General features: G+C 27.3%; 1 pseudogene; it reads right to left on the reverse strand.

Moving 5' to 3' along the window:
- Positions 1-2: 2 nt before the first annotated feature.
- LOC124942006 lies at positions 3-556 on the reverse strand (annotated as a pseudogene).
- Between the last annotated feature and the right edge of the window lie 6,027 nt (positions 557-6,583).

Consider the following 6,583-nt stretch of genomic DNA (forward strand, 5'->3'; position numbering starts at 1 on the left):
CAAGACTCCCACAAATATAATTATTATGATTATTATTAAGGGTGTTTCTGCGAACCTCTTCTCAGCCGGAAATGTCAATTGACTTCACCTCCGGCTTGTTCTCGGGCTCCTTTGGCACGGTCACCTTGAGGACGCCGTTCTCCATGGTCGCCTTTATCTGCTCCATCTTGGCATTCTCCGGCAACCTGAACCGGCGCTGGAACTTTCCGCTGCTCCGCTCCAGCCGATGCCACGTATCGGTCTTCTCTTCCTGTTCTTTGTTCCTCTCCCCGCTGATCTGAAGAACCCGATCTTCTTCGACCTCCACTTTGACCTCGTCCTTCTTCAGCCCAGGTAAGTCTGCCGTAAACACGTGAGCCTCCGGCGTTTCCTTCCAGTCGAATCTGGCGGCTGCGAAGGCCGAGGTCTCGCGGTGAGAGGAATTGGAGGAGGAGAAAGGGATTAATCCTGATTCGAAGGTCTAATCCCAGAGGTCTTGAGAGAAGGGATCGAAGAAGACGTTGCTTTGTCGACCACCAAAAATGCTCGGAATTAAGGCCATCTCTGTACGTGCCGATTATCTTGAAAATTCTTAGAAAGCTTTCTTTGTACAAATATATATATATCACTTCAATACTCTGCACTTCACTTGGCCTTTGATCGGCTGCGTGCTAGTGCATTTAAAAGCCGGGAGACACAATTCTAGTAACTTCGAGGGCTATCTCACATGGCCTAGAGATCTAATCATCATAGAACACGTGTACGAACACGATGATCTCTCTATTCTATATTTTATATACCATGTTAAAAAAATTAATCAAATCAAATAATTTTAATGAAAAACATCATTTTATTTTATAATTTGAATATATATATATATATATATATATATATATATATTTTCGATTTAAAAATAATGATAAAAACCATATATTTAATAAAGTATTTTATAAATATTAAATTAAATTAATCAATATTATATGATCAAATAATAATATAAAAAAATACAAATAACATAATTGAATAATTATAGTAAAACCAAAAAAAAATAATACAAATAAATTAAAATTATATTATTTTAATTAAAGAATATAAACATGTCAAAAGTTGATAGTACATCAATAAATAATTTATCTTATTTTAAATATATTTATAATATTAATTCTCCAATCTTTTAATTGATCATTTAAAATTAAATAAATAAAAAGAATGGTAAAGGAGTTATTATATGACAATCAAATGAATTTTACAAAAATGATGTGTTTATCATTTTACTAAACATACTTGTTAAATTGTAACTCAAAAAACTTAATATTTTAGAAAAGTTCGAGGTTCAAGAATTTTAACCTTGGATTACATGTGATAATTTTTTTTAAATAAATCATTATTTTAATTAATCTCTCATAGATTTTGAATTAATTATAAAATAATTAATTTGTGTTCAAGTTTAAAAAATCTTTAGATTTATTATAATCAAACTAAAATTTTATTTATTGAAAATCTTCGATAAATTAAAAATAATTATTTTAGAAAATTATTTATTTAAAACAGAGCTAATTAATTTTTTTAAAATTAATAAAAAATGCATAAATGTACAAACATATTTTTAGCTAGAATATCTTTCAATTCGTTGTTTGGTGATACTCGGGAAAAGAGATTTCGCGTTTCATCCTCCGTATCCGTATTAAAACAACCTCTATTAATAAATTTAGCTTTTGAAAATCGTATGTATAACGTTTTATTTTAACCGATTATTCTTCTGGTTCTAGACATGCATAGGTTTTTGTGTATTTAAAAAATTGTAACAACAATTATTTAAATGTTGGTACTTGTTGATGATGACTAAAGAAGAAAATATTTAAAGAAAACAGTTTAAAAGGCAGTAGAGTTTAAAAATAAATCATAAACGAGCCTTTGTCAAAATATTTTTGTGGAAATATCCCAAAAATATTTTGAAATCAGTATCTTTTTTTCGGGATTTTTATTAAATGATTTGAGGTTCTAAAATTACAAAAAATAATTTTGGAATTTGAAAATTAGAACCTAATTAACATGTCTTAGGACCGGTGTCCTATGTATTGGGTTCCTTTTCCTCGGTCGGGGATAAAAAAAACCCCGATCCTATTCGAGTACCCCTCTATCTAGGTTCATGATCCTCGGTGAAGGTGCGAAAGTCCCGAGGTTGGGGGTACTAAGGCCTCTCGGTCCTTGGCAAGAATTCTCGGTCCAAAATTCGGGAGTGTTCGGCCAGGTGTGAGACTCATTAGTCCTAGGTTCACTTTCTCGGTCGAATGTAAAAATCCTAAGTCGGACCTCTCCGTCCTGGCTGAAAAATCTTGATTAGGACCTCCCGGTCCTAGCAAAAATTTATCAATCAGACCTCTCGGACCTGACCGAAGATCTTTAGTCGGATCTCTTGGTCCTGGTCGGACGTATGGGTGGGAAAATTACTGATATTATAGGTATATTGAAAATACTGTACCGCAATATATCAAATATATCGATTTTTAAGGTATACCCAAAAAATGTAAGGTATGGTACCGATACCGAAATTATTTGTATGGTAAATGTATGAGAGTTTTAAAATTTTGGTATATCAAGATATATTAAAATAGTATTTATAAATTAATATATATATATATATATATATATAATACTTATAGAAACATAATTTTTCAAAATAAAATCAAAATATAATTATATTGTAATATTATTTAATATATGTTATCTATAGACAATAAGATTGAAAAAAGATCTAACCAAACTTTTAATCTCTTGAAACGGTGCAAATGAGTAAAACTAAATACTCAATCATTTCAATTACTATCAAGGATAATTTTACAATGTCATTCTCAACGATTGCTAGTGGTCTATTTTTTATCTTGAGTAAAAAGATAATTGATCTTTTTAGGAGAAATTTGATCTTAAAATGGTGGAAGTATTAGTGTGCACAAATGATTGGTTAAAAGGAGATGAATTCAATTTATGAAAATATACTACATATCATATGATGAACTTGAATTGTTCAATCAAAATGAACAAATTAAAAAGAGCGAAATAGACGGTGGAGAAGATCCAACGATCCCATGACTGTAAATGGTGGTCCTTATGGCAAAGCAAGGAGAAGATAAATAGGTGAGTAGGCATGTTTTAAGGTAAAACAAATATGCATCCAAATGCAGCGACCGTTTCCAAAACGAAGGAGGAAGAATCCTTTTTCTCGAGGTTTTTGGAAGACTTGCAAAGGAAAGCATTCTGCACAATGGGAAGCCAAATGTTAAACCCTAATTACAGATAAACCAATTTCGGGTTTACCCTAAGTTGCGATCCACACTTAATCGATTAATCAAATAAAACACTTTCAAAAAATATATAACACATTTTTTTTAACTATAAAATATTATATACACAATCAGTTCACTTATATATACGATTGATTGGGCTATCCTAAAAATATGACAAAATAAGGTTTGTTAAGATGTTTTGGAATTGAGATACCTAGGGACGCCCTAATCGGGTTTTTTTTATGTCGATCATGAAAATTTGGTTAGTTTTTGATAATAGGTATTTTACTTTTCATACATCGCATTTAGTTTGAAATGTCTCCATATACACTAACTTGTTAAATAAAACTCTTTATACATTTATTATTATTTGATTTTGCTCATTTCTTATTTACACTGTCAACATTTTTTTACACATAAACAAAGGAGGTGCTTATGTGAAATTAAACATTTTTTTAATTACAAACAAAATAATATTATTATTATTAAATTTAAGCATAAATATTTCAGTTTCTTTCTCTAACTTCTTTCTCTCTATGCCATTTTTCATAATTAAATGACACAAAACTTATCTATTGTATTTTTTACAAAAATAAAAATTCTAATCGTTTCTTCTTCTCCAGCCAAAGTAGATGAAGGTTTTTGCACGATCTTTCCCTAAATACCGTCCTACTCTACTTCTATAGACGAAGATGAAAGGTTGCCTAAGATTTTTTTCACCGACCAAAGGAGATTGTTAAACTTTAGGCATAGCAGGTTTCACGCAACCATTATAGTCTTAAGTTGATTTAAATATTTTAGACCTTCACCATGTGGGAATCTTATATCGTGAAGTGGAAGGCTAAAAAACAAAGAATATGAATATTGATTCTAACTCTCCACAATTGTCCATAACTTCCCATGTTAATGGAAACATTTGATTGTTTTCATCCTTCCCATTAGACTGCCTTTACACTTGATTTAAAAAAATAAACATCAACTCCAATGCAACATGCTTTCCAGCCTCTTTTACAACAATTAAAACAATCATAAGACATTTTAAACATGTCTAGACTATTATCAATTTCATCAACTTGGAGAACTATTGTCGAGCCATAATTGATTTTTCTTAGCTCTTGAGCTGAAGACAAAAGATTGGCATATTGGTCTATGTAATTACCTTCAATTTTATCTTGAGCATTATTCTCGTTCCAAACACTTTATATTTTTTTTTTTGGTTACATCAACATTTAATTGTTCCCTAAAAAGTTGCATCAATTCTCCTGATAAAAGAAAAAGATAATAATAATAATAAAAAAACAAGAATGTTTAGAAGAACCAATATCAAAATTTTCAATTAAAAACTTTTAAAAAATCATAACTGAAAAATAATACAATAAAACATAATCTCTAATTACATAGTTGAAATGAAACATAAAAAAATACTTATTTAAAATAGTAGGAAATCTTCTTGGTTGGTAAAAGAGCTATTAGGTGACCTCTCGGCTATGTTGACTAGATTGGATTGGAGTAAGATAGTTGTATAAGAAAAATTGTGTAAGATATTTTCGTCTTCTTTGATTGAAGAATAGAAATCTCTTATAACATACAATATTATTGTTAGAATATATGATGATATGTCTCATAGATATTTTTATTCATATATTTAGATATACATATTGCATATCTAAATATATGAATTTAGATATCTACATAATATACTCATATATTACAATTTAGATATCTACATAATATACTCATATATTACAACAATAATATCGTATTTTCAAACATAATCGAACATTATAAGTTTTAATGGTGTTGCTAGATAGAGAATGATGGCAGAGAAAAAACAATATGAAAGATTTGTATTTCAATTAAAATAAAATATTTAATAATTTTTTGTTTGTAATTAAAAGAAAAGGTGTAATGCCTCGTAAGCACCTCATTTGTTTATGTGTAAAAAAAAATTGATTGTGTAAATAGGAAAGAAGAAAAATTAAATATATAAATAATTTTATCATACAATTAGTGTATTAAGGAGATATTTTAAACTAAATAAAATGTACAGGAACAAAATATCTAAATATACCTTTTTTATGATACTGTCAATTTTGTTTTTTCAAAACTATTGTAATATTGTAAGTGTTGTAACGTTTGTGACTTTTATTTGTTGATGAGATGTTACGAGTTATTCTTTGGTTTTTTAACTTAAACGAAAAGGTTTTATATTTAGAAGAAAAACATTTATGATTTAGAAGCATCATCTAACTTTCAATTTTATGTCATTATTATTATTATTATTATTATTATTATTATTATTATTATTATTATAAATTAAAATTTATTATTATTATAAATTCAAAATTAAAATAATAGGTATAATTAGGGACAGAATTAAGAATTCGAGTTGAGATAAACTTGATTTTAAATAATAAATTATCTATTATATATAAAAGATGTTATAAAACATAAAACTCATCTAAAATAGAATATATATATATATATATATATATAGATAGATATATAATATTATTAGTTAAATCTCGTTTAACATAATAAAATCATCCTCCATTTTATTGCAAAATTTCGTCTCACCTTTTGATCGTTCATTCTCGATCAATCGTTTGATACAACTCAACAAATGTAGAAACTTTCAAATTCTGCATTATATAAAGTTTATAATATGGAAACAGTTTTATCGTTTAATGATGTTTGTTATTAGAAAAGAAAATTAAAAGACTTTCACTATATTTATTGATTTTGAATTTTAGAGACAGTGTATAGAGGATTTTTATTAGTTTGAGAATCTCTTTTTTAAAAATTGAAGATATCAATGCTTTTCATTTATTTACATTAGATTGATGTTTCATTTTGTATATATTTATACATAATTATTATAAAAGGTTATTTTGATAAATAATTGAATTTTTAACTCTCAAACTATGTTTATATAAGATAAACTCAATTATTCAAATTAAATGAGTATTTTATGAAATAATTAAAATATAAAGATTAAAAAACTAAAAAAAATAAATAAATATTTTTATCTAACAATTAGAGTGTGATGAAAAAAATAAAAAACAACTAAGTAATGATAGCATTATATATTTTCAAGATTGTATATTAATCAAAAATGCATAAAATCAATTATAAATATGAAAAAACAAATAAAGTAAATGAAGATTTTACTTTTAGGTCTTTGAAAATAATTATGAAGGTAAATAATTAATGAAATAAGAATCAGTAAAATACAATAAAATTGATGTAAATAATTAGTGGAATAATAATTAGTGGAATGAATTGGCCAAATTTCTTTGGTTGGAAATAATGGTAAACTA

Source organism: Impatiens glandulifera, chromosome 6 (assembly GCF_907164915.1).
Source record: "Impatiens glandulifera chromosome 6, dImpGla2.1, whole genome shotgun sequence".
NCBI lineage: Eukaryota > Viridiplantae > Streptophyta > Magnoliopsida > Ericales > Balsaminaceae > Impatiens > Impatiens glandulifera.